The following is a 15,596-nucleotide window of genomic DNA, read 5'->3' as shown; positions in this document are numbered from 1 at the left end:
TCCTTGCTGATCTTTGAAGCACGATCCCACCTCAGGGCCTTTGCTCCTGCTGTCTCCCTCTACCTGGCAGGCCAGGTCTCCACTCAGCTCACTCCATCTACCTCGCATAGGCCATGGCAGATAGACTCAAAGGGGCTCCCAATGCCACCCACCTCTCAGTATTTACCCATTTGTATAAACTCCACCCTTACATATGGGCAGGACCAGAAGCTTGCTTCTAATCAATAGAACACAGTAAAGAGGACCCAGCAAGGTGACTCATGCCTGTAATCCCATCACTCTGGGAGGCTGAGGCAAGCAGATCACTTGAGGTCAGGAGTTGGAGACCAGCCTAGCCAGCATGGTGAAACCCTGTGTCTACTAAAAATACAAAAAAATTAGCCCAGTGTGGTAGTGCGTGCCTGCAATCCCAGTTACTCAGGAGGCTGAGGCAGGAGAATTGCTTGAACCCAGGAGGTGGAGGTTGCAGTGAGCCGTGATTGCACCACTGCACTCCAGCCTGGGTGGCACAGCGAGATTATTCCATCTCAAAAAAAAAAAAACTCACAGAGGAAAGAATACAATAAAAGGGACAGGAGGCCACTCTCATGACTACATCATATAAGACTGTAATTAATGCCCATCTTCCTAGGAGACTCTCCTTGCTGGCTTTGATGAAGCAAGCAACCACACTGGGGTGGGTCATGTGGCAGTAGCCTCTGGCCAACAACCAGCCAGGCAGTGAGGGCTGCTTCCATCTTACAGCCAGCAAGAAACTGAGGCCCTCAGTCTTACAGCCCACAAGGAACTGAATTCTGCCAACAACCCCATGAGTTTGGAAGTGGATCCTTCCCCGGTTGAGTTTCAAGTGAGACTGTGGCCCCAACCAATGCTTTGACTATAGATTTCAGATGAGATTCTGAAGCAGAGGACACAGCCTAGGTTCTTGGCCCCCAGACATCGTAAGATAATAAATATATGCTGCTTTAAGTTTGTGGCCATTTGTTATGTAGTGTTGGTGCATGGGTCCCTGTTCAAATGTCACCTCCTTAGAGAAGCCTTTTCTGAATTCCCTTTCTAAAACATAATTCGTCTGACACAGAAAGATAAATACTGTATGATCTCACCTATATTTGGAATCTGAAAGAGTCAAAGCATAGAGACATAGACTAAAATACCAGTTGCCAGAAGTCAGAGGGACAGGGAAATGAGATGTTGGTCAAAGGGTACAAAGTTTCAATTAAGCAAGATGGATGAGTTCTGGAGATCTAATGTATGGCATAATGATTACAGTTAATAATGTTATATATTTGAAATTTGCTAAGAGGGTAGGTTTCACCACAAAAAAAGACAATTATGTGAGGCGATGAACGTGTCAAATAGCTTGACTATAAGGATCATTTCACAACATATATGTACATTACAGCATCAAGTTGTACCCCTTAAACATTACCCAAAGTGGAATCCCAGCTTTGCCACTTGCTAGCTGTGTGACTCTGGTTTATTTACTTAACCTCTCTGGACGTTTACAAAATAGAAATATAAGTGTGTCTCTCACTGGATTGTTAGATTATCAGGAAATGGAAGGGTGCATGGTATGATCTGACTTTAAAGAGACTTGAATTTGAATCTGAACTCTAACACTACAAGGTGTGTGACTCTAAGAAGTTACTTGTGCAGCATATCATCTATTTACCCCTCCTGATCCACTCTCCATCCTCCTCCAACCTACCCAGTCCCTAAGAAGTTGGTCTCTACTGACTGCATAATAGGCTGTGCCCCTTCCTCCAGCCTCTTGTTAAGATCAGCCAAGGGAGAGCAACAGCAGAAGATGAAAGAGAGGAAGGAAACTGAGGTCAATCTATTTATTCCTCTAGCTCCCTCCTTGCCAAGTCACCAGGGACTAGCTGTGTCCTTCAACGAAAGGTCCCAGCTTCTACTACGCAGCCCTCTCCTTCTGTGTCTCCCAGCTCCTCATCTATTCATAACCAGGGGTGGTAATCAAATCCCACCACTGCTATTCCCAGGGAAGTGCACTATTCCTGGTGGCTTCCTACACCCTGTCTGTGGAGGGCAGAAAACTCAACTGGCCGCCAAGATTCTAGCTCCCTGGTGAACACACCCTGAATAATCCCCTCCCCTTGAGTGTGGCCTGAACTTGCAAATATGATGGGATTTCATACTGTCTTAGGTTGACTTTGAGTTAATCAAAAGGAAGATTATCCTGGGTGGGCCTGGTCTAATCAGGTGACCCTTAGAAGTCAGAAAGATTTCAAGTAAGAGACAGCCATTTGCTGGCCTTGAAGGAGCAGACATCCAGGTTGTGAATTGCCTGTGGACTGAGGGTGGTCTCTAGGAGGTAAAAGCAATCCCTGGACAACAAACCAGCAAGGAAATGGGGACTTCAGTCCTGCAACCACAAGCAACTGAGTTCTGCCAACAACCTGAGAGAGTTTGAAAGAGAACCTTGAGACTCAGATGGCATCATAGCCCCAGCAACACCTTAATTTCAATCTTGTGAGACTCTGAGCAGAACACCATGCTGTGCCTGAACTACTGACCTACAGGACTGACCTAGTAGAAAAGTGTTGTTTAAAGCCACTAAGTTTCTGGTTATTTGTTATGGAGCAATAGAAAACTAACACACTGTCAGCGCCTCTTTGAATGGTACCTTTAATAAACTCTTCTTGAACCAGACTGATTTAACTGTGCCATCTATTTGCTGCTGGGCTCTGATGAGTGCATCATTTAACATCTGTGCGCCTCGGTTTCCTCAGCTGTAATAGGAGATGATGGTAACAAAGCTATTGTGAGGATGCAATGACATGGTGCATTTAAAGTGCCTTGCACTTGCTAAGAGTCCACCATGTGGAGAAAGAGATGGATGGACTGAAGCAACTTCTCTGACCAGACCCGCTTTCCGAATCCCCCAGGTCTTTTGGCCTTGTCATTGCGGCTGGAAAGTCAAAGCCCCGAATGTGGGTGGTCCCACCCCTTCCTAACTCCCAGTTGCCCAGTGCCTTTGGGATGAATACACCACCCTTCATGCTCTAATTGTTTTGACTGAAGATTAGTGGGATCTTACTGCTCCTGGGGTGTAAAGAGCCATTGTGAATGGTTATGCATGCTGAATTTAACCCAATTTCCAACACAAGGGCTTGTTCCTTCTGCAGAGAAGCCCATTTAAATGGCCTCAGCACTGCTCCCTTCAATCCCCTGGTGGCCAAAAGGAGGAGAAGGAAAGAAATGGGAAACTCCTCTTCTTAACCAAATGTCTCAGGAGAGCTCGTACCTGGGGACCAAGCTTGTTAAGAGGCAGATCTCAGAGCAGTGGAGAAACAACTCAGAGGAGAAGCAGCTGGACTGCTGGCAGCACTCAACGTCCACAACTGTCAACCAAATGTGGCTCTGCAGGCTCTCCTACTATGACCAGCTGCTTTAAATCTTTCTCCTACCCTGTTATCAACGTTCCTATTGGTGGGCAGAGGACCACGTCCCCTATTCAAAGACAATTTTAAGAGACTCACTCACTTATTCAGACTCTATGTGGGGGATGTTACAAATAACACAGACACTATTCCTGTCTTCAGGGAGCGAATAGCCCAATGCTATAAAATTGTAGGAAGGGCATAAAAAAAATCACTAGATTCACGATATTAGTGTATAATTATTATTATTTTTTTTTTTTGAGACGGAGTCTTGCTCTGTCACCCAGTTTGGAGTGCAGTGGCGCCATCTTGGCTCACTGCAAGCTCCGCCTCCCGGGTTCATGCCATTCTCCTGTCTCAGCCTCTCCGAGTAGCTGGGACTACAGGCGCCCGCCACCACGCCCGGCTAATCTTTTGTATTTTTAGTAGAGACGGGGTTTCACCGTAGTCTCAATCTCCTGACCTCGTGATCCACCCGCCTCGGCCTCCCAAAGTGCTGGGATTACAAGCGTGAGCCACCGCGCCCGGCCTAGTGTATAATTATTAAGGGGAAAGTTGGTAAGCTCTCTGAGCAGTAGACCTTGTAAAAACAGGTATTATACCAAAAAATAGAGAAAGAGGGACCCGCGTTTGTTTAACTTTGATAAACTGGTTCAATGAAATGTCATGGCTGTCTTTGTTGCAGGACTTTTTAGTGCCTTTAATGTGATAATGTGCCTTGTGAATCTCTAATCTGGCTGGTTGTCAGGATTCTCTCTGAAGCTTCTCAAAAGGACGAATATGCCACAGGAATCAGAATCCCCAGAAGTCAGGCTCAGGAAACTGCAGTGTTAAAAGACCTCCCAGGCTGATTTTTGATGGTCAGCTAACTTGACCTAGAGATTCGAATTTGGGACTGTAGGAATTTCCCAAGGTTTCCTGACTCCTGAATGTATCTGTTGGTACCTGCTGAAACTCTTCAGCATGCATATAAATAATTATATTTATTTCCCTGTTGTAATCCACTCCTCATTGGAAAATCTGCTGTGGGAATCTTAGTTCAATCCAGATGTGTACATTAAGGGGTGCCTGGTGCACCTTTCGCCACCGCTAGCCCAGTGGGAGAAGACAAATATCCCTGAACGCTTCAAAGCAGATCATGCACCTTGGCCCACTGGGATTTCTCCATTGCAGAGCCTCTGTTGGAAGATCTGGTTTTGCCCTGGGTTTTCCTAAGGGTGGAATGGCTACAGAGAACCCACTAATGAGATGTCTCCAGAAGCTGGAGCTGGGGTTGTCTGGGTGGGTCCTGGGAGTCCTGAAGCAATCAGAAAGCAGTGAGTGGGTTCTAGAAGGAGATGGTCTTTAAAGGTGGGGGAGACTTGGTCAAGACTCAACTCTTGGTTCTGTCTGTTCTCTACAAGACTTCAAGAGGCTGATCACCAATCTGATGGTTGACTTCTTCCCAGGGTCCCCACTGGCTACCTCATTATCCTTCAACAGCCTCATGCTGATACCTACAGCAAAGCAGCACACCTCTTTTTTTTTTTTTTTTTTTTTCTTGAGATGGAGCCTTGCTCTGTCTCCCAGGCTGGAGTGCAGTGGCGTGATCTCGGCTCACTGCAAGCTCCGCCTCCTGCCTTCACGCCATTCTCCTGCCTCAGCCTCCTGTGTAGCTGGGACTACAGGTGCCCACCACCACACCCAGCTAATTTTTTGTATTTTTAGTAGAGATGGGTATTCACCATGTTAGCTGGGATGGTCTGGATCTCCTGACCTTGTGATCCACCCGCCTCAGCCTCCCAAAGTGCTGGGATTACAGGCGTGAGCCACCGCGCCTGGCCACACCTCTTTTTAAGAGACAACATGGGGTGCTCAGCAATCATGGAATTTGCCAAAATAATTAAATACAACCCCCAATTATTCTCTGGACAAGTTATCCAACATATCTGAGCCTCAGTTTCCTCATCTGTAAACTAATAAAATAAAATCTACCTCCCAGCCTGGTAAACATTAAATACATGACATTGCAAAGCACCTAACACACAGTAGGCCTTCAATAAATGTGAGTTATTTTTTCTTCCTTGTTTCTTTCTTCCCCGTTTCTTTCTTCCCCCTAAAGGCTATGCATCTGAGAGTCAGCAGAAAGAGGATAGTTTTTCACTGGCCTGCAGTGTGACATTTGACATCTCTTGGGCTCTAAATTCATTGGGATACTTTTGGTTGAAAGTAACAGATTCATTCAAATTAGCCCAAGCAAGGGAGGTGGGAGGGAGAATAATTATTATAAAAATGCAGAGATAACTCAGTGAACCAAAGAGCTGGAATGCAGTCAGGTTTCAGGAGGGGCCTGGAAACAGGAACTGAGATGTACCAGGAAATCTAAGATGTACTACTTTCTGTGTCCCTCATCCTTTCTCCTCTCTCAGCACCACTTGCATTCATAACTAGTTCCCTGTTTACGGTACAAACAATGGCCATCAACTCCCCTAAATACTCAAGCTGGCCAGTAGGACCCTTTCCCTTCAACCTAATTCCATACTCCTAAGGAAGATCTACATTGGCCCAGCTTGGGTTGGGCCCTACTCCTAGTCCAATCAACAACATCTGGGGTAGAGCCAAGAGGCTTTCATTGGCTTGGCTTAAGATGGCCTCTACCCCTTGTCCAATCAACAGTGTCCACAGGTGGGGTCGTGTGGCTTTCATTGGCCCAGTTTGGGTTGGGCCCTTCTCCTAAACCAATCAACCACATCCAGAGGTGGTGCCATAAGGTTTTCATTGGCTCCGCTTAAGATTGGCTCTACCCCTTGTCCAATCAACAGTGTCCACAAGTGGTGCCTTGATGCTTTCATTGCCCCAGCTTGGGTTGGGCCCTACCCCTGGTCCAATCAAGAGCATCCAAGAATGGAGCCATTGGCTTGTCTTAAGATGGGCTCTACCCCTAGTTCAATCAACAGCAGCCAGGAATGGGGCCATGTTACACAAATATGGTGGCTTCTACTGTAGCTATGTGGATGGAGAAAGTAAAGGACAGTCTTCAGAAAAGGGCAGCTGGGTGTGCCAAACAATAAGTGACTTGCTGAAAGCAATGAGAAATAATACCTGCCCTCAAGGAACTCATAGTTCCAAGGGAGTTTCAGACCCAGAGACAGATAAACACCATTCCTACTCAGAAAAGGCTGTTACATTGGTATAACCCAGAGACATCCACATAACCAGGGTTTGATGGGAGAAGTTCCCAGAAGCTGCACCAACTGCCACCCCAAAGCCATCCTAGGACTTGATGAGCTAATTAATCACAATTATTATTGACGGCAGTGCCAATCCACCTGCTCGTGTCACAAGACATTAGTTATTGCCAGGAATGATGAATCCCAGGATGTAGAACATGCTAAAAATATTAATCTACCAGTGAAAATGATTTTAATTGGATTTTGCCCTTGGGGTCACGTCAGGGGCCCGCTTTCAATCAGACTTCTCCAGTCAGCAAAGCAGACCCCAGCCTTTCAAATTGAAACTGTGATTGGCTGGCAGAGGTTAATAGAAATGTTGGAAAATAAATAGGTTATTGATTGATCATAACAATCAGCCGGCTCCCAGCTTACCTTGCTGACCTCGCCCACCCAATTTTACGGCAAACTCGGTTAGCATCTAATTATAGATCACTTTTACAATACTGTGTATTAATGAGAAGATTATACATTGGGGCATAGGGGAATTCTTACTGGAGAAGTTTCCCAGTGGCAGAAAAATGTGGTGACGCCTCATGTCCAACATGGGGACCGTCAGCGAGTTTGGGGGACTCTAGGAGGAATAAAGTGACTCTGCCCACATCCCTGCCTAAAACCTCATTCATTCAAGCAACATATATTTATTGAGTGTAAGATTTGCACAGGGGACCATGGTACATGGTGCTGTATCCGATGCAGTCCCTCTGCTTAGGAACTCACTCTGTGATGCAGTGGTTCTAAAACACCTGTGAGCCCAAGAATCACTTGCCAGATGAAACACAGATTCAGCCAGACATCGTGGGTCACGCCTGTAATCCCAGCATTTTGGGAAGCCAAGGCAGGAGAATGGCTTGAGAACAGGAGCTTAAGACCAGCTGGGGCAACATAGCAAGATCCCATCTCTACAAAAAATAAAAATAGCCAGAAATGCTGGCCCGTGCTTATAGCCCCTGCTATTCAGAGGCTGAGGCAGGAAGATCCCTTGTGCCCAGGAGTTCAAGGTTACAAGGAGCTATGATTGTGCCACTGTACTCCAGTATGGATGACAGAGTGAGATCCTGTCTCAAAAAACAAAACAAAACACACAAAAAAAAACAGAGACGCAGATTCCTGGGCCCACACACTGAGATTCTGATTCAGAGGGGTCTGTATTTTTAACCCATTCCACCTTAAAAACTATGATGTGGTTGGAGGGCCTCATTTCGAGACACATCGGCCTGATCAGGAAGAAAGATCCACCCAAAGAAAATTATAAATCAGTGTCTTGGGTGTTTGGATTGAAGCTTATCCAGAGTCCAGCCAGACACAAGGAACGGGAGGTCAGCTGAACCTGGAAGCCTTCATAAAGCAGGTGAGGTTCACACTGAGCAGGAATATCCAAGGTGAACTTCAAGAACGGTTTGCCCTCATAAAAGAATACTTTTAATGGGCACCAATGGTGTGCGCAGCAGCGTTATCTGCCCCACCAGGGAGAGAAGGGGTGTCTGTCTCTCTCTCTTTCAAAGTACTAACAACCTGGCTGCTTTCTCAATTCCAAGTGGCACTTCACCATGCACAAATCCTTCACTGGTTTTGTTTTGTTTTGTTTTGTTTTGTTTTGACAGGGTCTCACTCACTCACCCAGGCTGGAATCAGTGGCATGATCATAGCTCACTGCAGCCTCGAACTCCTGGGCTCAAGCGATCTTCCTGCCTCAGCCTCCTGAGTAGCTGGGACCACAGGTGTGCCTCACTATGCCTAGCTAATTTTTTTATTTTTATTTTTTTATTTTGTAGAGACAGGGTCTCACTGTGTTGCCCAGGCTGGTCTTGAACTCCTGTCCTCAAGCGATCCTCCCACCTCAACCTCCCAAAGTGCTGAGATTACAGGTGTGAGCCATCATTTGTTGAACCAATATGGAGAGGCGGTGAAGGTGGCAGAGATGGGAAAACAGGGTAAAATGACTTGCCATAGGTCATACAGCCCTGGTACATCTAGATAAGAACACAAGTCCAATGTCAACACACTGTGGTGTTGCTGCCACCTTATTTGTGGGGACAGCCCTTCTGAAGAGGATGGAGTTGCTGGGGAGGTAGGGCACAGTTAGGATTGGAGGGTCTGAACAAATGGTTCAATCCCAGCTTTTAACACAGTGCTGGGAAGGCCTCACTCAGGCAGCCAGGCTGGGCTTCTGGAAGACTTTCAGGATGCTGAAGTGAGTCTGTGAAGGCAGATCCTCACCTCAGAATTAAGGAGGGACTGCCTTTTAAAGAATAACAGACAGAAGTGTCTGGAAGTCACAGGCACAGCGTAGCTGGGCCACAGTGGAGACAGAGGAGCCTCAGCCCCACAACACTTGTGCGGATGGTGTCTTTGGTAAATGCAGTTTCTCACCTGGACTCCTCCACAGCCTCTGCCCCAGGCTTCCTGCTTCCCAGTCCCCCTCCAATCCATTCTGCACCCCGCAGCTGGAAGCCAGTGTTTACAGCATAAATCAGAGGTGTCACTCTGCAGTACAAAACCCTCCGATGGCTTCCAAATATACTTAGAGTCAAATCAGATTCCTTATTGTGGCTCAGCAGGCCCTGAATTATCCAACCCCGGCTTGCCCCTTCAACATTACATCCCACCAGCCTCTTGTGCTCTGGCCTTACCTCTGTCCCTTCAGCATGGCCAGCTTTATCCCCACCTCAGTCCCTTTGCCCCTGCTGTTCCCCTGCTGACACTTTCTCCTAATGTCGCATGGCTGACTCCATCTTAACAGCTCAAATGCCACCTCCTCCGAGAGGCCCTCTCTGACCACTGCCTGATCTTGCCCATCCTCCACTCCAGCCGGGCCACCCTGTCCCACTGTCCTGTCATACTTCTTTTCACAGCAATAAACAGTGGTAGAAAGGATTTAACTTTCTTGTTTTCATATTGAATATCTGTCTCCCCCACTGGACTGAGAATTCCATGAGGACAGACATTTAGTTTCTTCTCACCACTCTATTCTAGGTGCCTAGCACAGAGCCTGGCACATGGACAGTGGTCAATGCATATCTGATCTACGACTGAATCCAAATCTAAAGTCTAGATGGGGAAAAAAAATAAACAGGACCTGCTTGCCCAGAGACCAAAGCAGTGAGCGAACTCGCTCAGGCTTAGTCAAGGAGGATGTTATGCATAGACAAGATGTAGTGACTGGAGGGGTCTTATCCTGGGCTCATGTGGGGAAAAAAGGGAACAGTCCAGGCAAAAACAAATGAAGGGCTCAGAGACACAGCACTGGAAGTGGAGGAAACTGAACACTGATGATTTATCTTATTCTGTACATCATTCGTATATCAAGATTCCCGTTTTCCATATGAAACTGTGAGGCTGGTGAGAAAGCTGCCACAGCTGTCCAAAACAGAAGGCCGGTGGTTTGGACTGGGGCAATGTCAGGGGGATAGCATAAAGTGAGAAGAGATATTTAGGGCCGGACATGGTGGCTCATGCCTATAATCCCAGCACTTTGGGAGGCAGAGGCGGGCATATCACTTGAGGTCAGGAGTTCGAGACAAGCCCGGCCAATATGGTGAAACCCTGTCTCTACTAAAAACACAAAAATTAGCCAGGCATAGTGGCAGAAGGCAGGAGAATCAGTTGAACCCAGGGGACGGAGATTGCAGTGAGCCGAGATGGCGCCACCACACTCCAGCCTGGGAGACAGAGTGAAACTCTGTCTCAAAAGAAAAAAAAAGAAGGCCGGGTGCGGTGACTCACGCCTGTAATCCCAGCACTTTGGGAGGCTGAGGCGGGCAGATCATGAGGTCAAGAGATCGAGACCATCCTGGCTAACACGGTGAAACCCCGTCTCTTCTAAAAATACAAAAAATTAGCCAGGAGTGGTGGCGGGCGCCTGTAGTCCCAGCTACTCAGGAGGCTGAGGCAGGAGAATGGCATGAACCCGGGAGGCGGAGCTTGCAGCAAGCCGAGATAGAGATAGTGCCACTGCAGTCCGGCCTGGACGAAAGAGCAAAACTCCGTCTTAAAAAAAAAAAAGAAAAGAAAAAAAGACAGACAGAGAGAGAGAGAGAGATTTAGGAGGTAAGATGACAGGACTTGGACAATGGCTGTAACAGAGATTGAGGAAGGAAAGGAAGATGACTGTCAGGTTCCTTTTTCAAGCAACCAGAGAGAGTGGGGCACTTTCCTGAGATGGAAAATGCTGGAAGGGACTAGGATTTGGGGAAAAAAGATCCTGAGTTCAGCTGAGACAGAAGTAAAGTTGTTTCTTAAAAGGAACTGTATCCTTGTTTATTGCTGCATAATGAACCTCTCCAAGACCTAGAGGCTTAAAACTACCATCATTTTGCTCAGGAACCTGCAATTGGAGCATGGCTTGGTGTGGACAGTTTGTCTCTGCTCCATACAGTATCCACTGCAGTGACTCAGATAGAGCTGCATGACCCACCTTCAAAATGGTTCACCCACAGGATTGCCAGGAGCTCAGCCAAGGCCTTGGGTGAGAGCCTTGATTCCTCTCCACGTGAGACTCTTCAAGCTGCTTGGGCTTCCTCACACCATGGTGGCTGGGTTCCAAGAGTGAGTATTCACTTCCCTCATTTTATGAACTAGCTTTGGAAGTCACATAGCATTGCTTCCACCAAAGTCACAAACCCACCCAGATTCGAGGGGAGAAGGGTCAAAGTCACATTATAAGAGGTGCACATGGGATGGGAGATATTGTTATAGCCATTTTTGTAACAATAATAACTTCTGTTTATGGCACCAGGAACATGAGAGCCTTTCACCCCATCCCAGAAAGAAGATCTTAGTGTTACCCCCGTTGTATAAATGGGGATACAGAGGCTCAGACAGCTGACGTGACTTGTCCAAGGCGACACAGTACGGGAGTCCAGACTTGACACTGGATCTGTCCCACCTCCAGTTGGCTCAGACAAAAGCCACCTTCATTTTTCTCTGTACTTCAGTCTGAAGTACAGGTCTGGCCCCAGATCCAGGGGGGCAGGTGCTGGGTGAAAGGCTGAAATCAAAGACCGTGAGAGTCCACAGGGCCTCCGTCATTCCAGCCTGAGAACCTGGGAAAGCGTCAAGGCGGTTGAGGCCTGACCCCAGTGCCAGAAGGTGATGTCTGGTATGAGCTCCCTGGTGGCCTGGCGTCCCTGAGATGGCTGGGAAAATGCCCCCTCAGCCCTGTGCCTCCAAGACGTTCTCTTTCCTGGGGCCTGGGCTGGAGGCTCTGGCACATTCCTTACATTCCAGAGCTTTCCTCTGGGAGGAAGCCTCCTTCACACAGGAGAGACCTCTTGAGTGAAGATTAGGAAACCGCTAGTGTTTCAGGCTGAACAGCACCAGCTCCCCACAGGGGTCTCTGTCCCCCTGGCTACACGGCTCCGCCACTGTTGTGGGTGCTTTGCAGGGGAGGATCTGTTTATAGGCCATGGGCCAGGCAAGAGATGACTGTAGGGACTGGGCCGCCATGACTGTGGCTTCTTGAGTGCTCACCACAGGCAGGCCCAGAGGATAAAGAGGCCAGAGCTGCCGGCCAGCTTGCTCCATGACTTGGTCCTGTTGCTCCCCCATCTAATCCTCAGGCCACTCTGCCTCCCCCCAACCCTGTTGGCGCGCCATACCTGCCCAAGGCCAAGAGAAACCACCAACACATGAAATTGGAATTGAGAGCCCATTACATGCGAACACTTTGCATATGCTCTCTTGCCAAATCCTGGTAGCTTCATTGAAAGGGACACAGTTGGGCCGGGCGCGATGGCTCATGCCTGTAATCCCAGCACTTTGGGAGGCAGAGGTGGGTGGATCACCTGAGATTGGGAGTTCGAAACCAGCCTGACTAACATGGAGAAACCCCATCTCTACTAAAAATACAAAACTAGCTGGGCATGGTGATGCACGCCTGTAATCCCAGCTACTCGGGAGGCTGAGGCAGGAGAATCACTTGAACCCAGGAGGTGGAGGTTGCGGTGAGCCAAGATTGCACCATTGCACTCCAGCCTGGACAACAGAGTGAAACTCTGTCTCAAAAAAAAGAAAGAAAGAAAAAGAAAAAGAAAAAGAAAGGAACACAGTTATTCCCATTTTACAGATGGAGAAACTGAGGCTCAAACAGGGGAAGTCATCAGCCCTAAGTCACATAACCAGTGAGGGGTGGATCTGGCTACTCCCTAATTTGCCTGGACACCACCCACTAGAAAAGCCCAATTGGCTCTTGTTTCATTCATTCAATAAAATGTTGTTGACTCCCAACTCTGTGCCAAGTGCAGTACTAGGTACCCAGTGTACAGCTGTGAAGCAGGCAGATATCGCCCCTACCCTTGTGGTGCTCACAGTCAGGGGAGCAGTCAATGAGCCAATAAATATGAAATCACAAACTGTGCTCAGATCCCTGAGGGCAATGAACACCCTGAAGGGAGAAGGAGTGACAGGAGAGAAACCAGCATAGAAAGAGAGTAACTGGGTTCGATCCTACAAGATGGAGTCAGCATTTTGGGGTGATGCAGCCCCATGGGTGTGGTGACCACCTTGAATCCAGGTTTCTCCATCCTCCAACAGTGTGTCTTTGGGTGAGTTTCTTCACCTCTCTAAGTTTCAGTGTCTCCTCCTATAAAACGGGGGTGGTAATGAAACTCGCAAACTATTTCTGAGCACTTCATGTATCAATGTGTCCAAACCATTCGGCACAGAGCCTGCACAGAGCAAACACTCGGAAAACAGTACCGGCCACTTTAAGTCAATCCAGGTGAATGAAGATGTGTTTGGAGGTGGAGAGAGAAGAAACGGTTTTGCCTGTAGGAAGAGCTCACAGCATCAGCGAGTTCTTAGAATACTCTAGGCCTCAGAGGGAGATGGTTGGGGGATCCTGCATTGCTGAAAACGCCAGTGTTATCAAAAAAGTGACCCCTGCTGAGAGTGGCAGGGTGGAATGGAAGCCAAAGTCGTACTTTGCCCATTTTGTGGAGGAGTAAGCTGAGGCTTAGAGAGGGGAAGTCACTTGGCTTGGCCTCTGTTAAGAAAAGGAGCCCTCAGCCGGGCATGGTGGCTCACTCTCAGCACTTTGGGAGGCCGAGGCAGGTGGATCACAAGGTCAGGAGTTTAAGACTAGCCTGACCAAGATGGTGAAACCCCAGCTCTACTAAAAATACAGAAATTAGCCAGGTGTCGTGGCAGGTGCCTGTAACCCCTGCTACTGGGGAGGCTGAGGCAAGAGAATCGCTTGAACCCAGGAGGCAGAGGTTGTAGCAAGCCAAGATCGCATCACCGCACTCCAGCTGGTGACAGAGTGAGATCCCGTGAAAAAAAAAAAAGGGAAAGAAAAGAAAAGAAGGAAGGGAGGAAGGGAGGAAGGGAGGGAGGCAGGGAGGAAAGGAGGGAGGAAGGGAGGGAGGCAGGGAGGAAAGGAGGGAGGAAAGGAGGGAGGGAGGGAGGGAGGGAGGGAGGGAGGGAGGGAGGGAAAGAAGAAAACGAGCCCTCGGCAAAAATGAAGAGTGCTTTTCCAGAGTTTCTGTCCTCAGCTGCATTCTCCCCAGTCCCTATCCTTGTCCCACTCATGCCAAGTCCTACTCAATGCCCTAAACTCTGTGATTTCCAGAGTATCCCATTGAGCATCCAGCCCCAAATGCCCGAGAGGAACTGAGTTTCCAAGAATAAGCAGCGAGGGTTTGGTGCAACACCACCATCTCCTGGTCGCTCCTGTGAACTACAGCTCTGGCTGGGCCACGGAGCACCTACAAAGTGGACTGGACTCCCTTCCAGGAGCTACACGACACTGATATGCAACAGACTGAATGCAGAAGCAGGTATCAGAATGCAACACAGTCTGTCTTCTACTAAGCCAGACATTAAAGAGATTTACCCAAAGAAAGTAAAATAATGCTGTCTTCTCACTAAATTTATTTTGTTTTGGAAAATACGGTTATTCGTAATAAAGCACGTGTTATTTTTGTTAATATGCAATGGGTTTATTATTGTTATTGTGATTTTTCCATGAATTAATAAACAAGTCTTTTTAAAACGTCTCTGTTTTAATTTAAAACATGGCAGAGTCTCTCTACAATGGTTTCCTTCTGTCCCTGTCCCCCATCCAAATCTAGTTTTCATTCGCTGCCTCTCCTGGGCTTTGCACTCTGCAGGGGTGATGCCTGTCTGCTGTGCCCTGGGCACCCAGCATTGTATTTAGCACACAGTAGGACTCAACAACATTTTGCTGAATGAATGAAGCAGGGGCCAGTTGAGCCTTGTCAGTGGCCAGTATTCACAATGCCTTTTAAAAAACACCTGCAACTGGCCCTGGCTGCCCAGAACACTTTTCTGAGAAAAAGGCTGAAAATGCACCCAAGTTCCCAAAGATAGGCAGGCGATCAGCTAGCACTGCGTGTCATATGGCAAGGGTGTAAAGAGCCTGAAGCCAAAATGTTTGAGAACTGCAGTGATAGAGTACTGTGGACAGGGTGGTCAGGGGAGGCTTCTCTGTACAAGTGATGTTCAGCTGAGAGCCACCAAGAAGTCAGCCATGTGAAAAGCAGAGGGGCATACATTCTAGGTGATGGGAAAGGCCAGTGCAAAGGTAGGTACCCAGGCAAGAACAAATAGGTGCACTGGTAACAGAAAGGCCAGCAACCTGGCATCCCAGCGGCTAGGGCAGTGCCCACTATACAAGAAGGACTCAGTAAACAGCTGCTGGGTGAACAGAGGGAGGGAGAGGAGGAAGAGAAAGGAGGACTGGGAGGAAGCTCTCTTCTTGTTAGGGGTCTTGTAGTCCTTTGAGGGCAGGGGGGCTCACAAGTTCTGCCAACCGTGGGAGATTCCCAACGCTTCTTACCACGCCTTGAACGCTGCTGCACAGACCAGCCTCCATTTCCTACCTCAGTCTGTAACCTCCTCTGGAGTGTCCACCCTGCCCCCACCCCAATATCCTATCAATATCCTCATCTTCTACCGAACCAGTCCAATGAATCTTGGAGAAGCCACCCCAAAATGCCCTGTACCATTGCTATTTTCT

Source organism: Nomascus leucogenys, chromosome 7b (assembly GCF_006542625.1).
Source record: "Nomascus leucogenys isolate Asia chromosome 7b, Asia_NLE_v1, whole genome shotgun sequence".
Lineage (NCBI taxonomy): Eukaryota > Metazoa > Chordata > Mammalia > Primates > Hylobatidae > Nomascus > Nomascus leucogenys.
The sequence above is the reverse complement of the archived record's forward strand: the minus strand, read 5'-3'. Positions refer to the sequence as shown.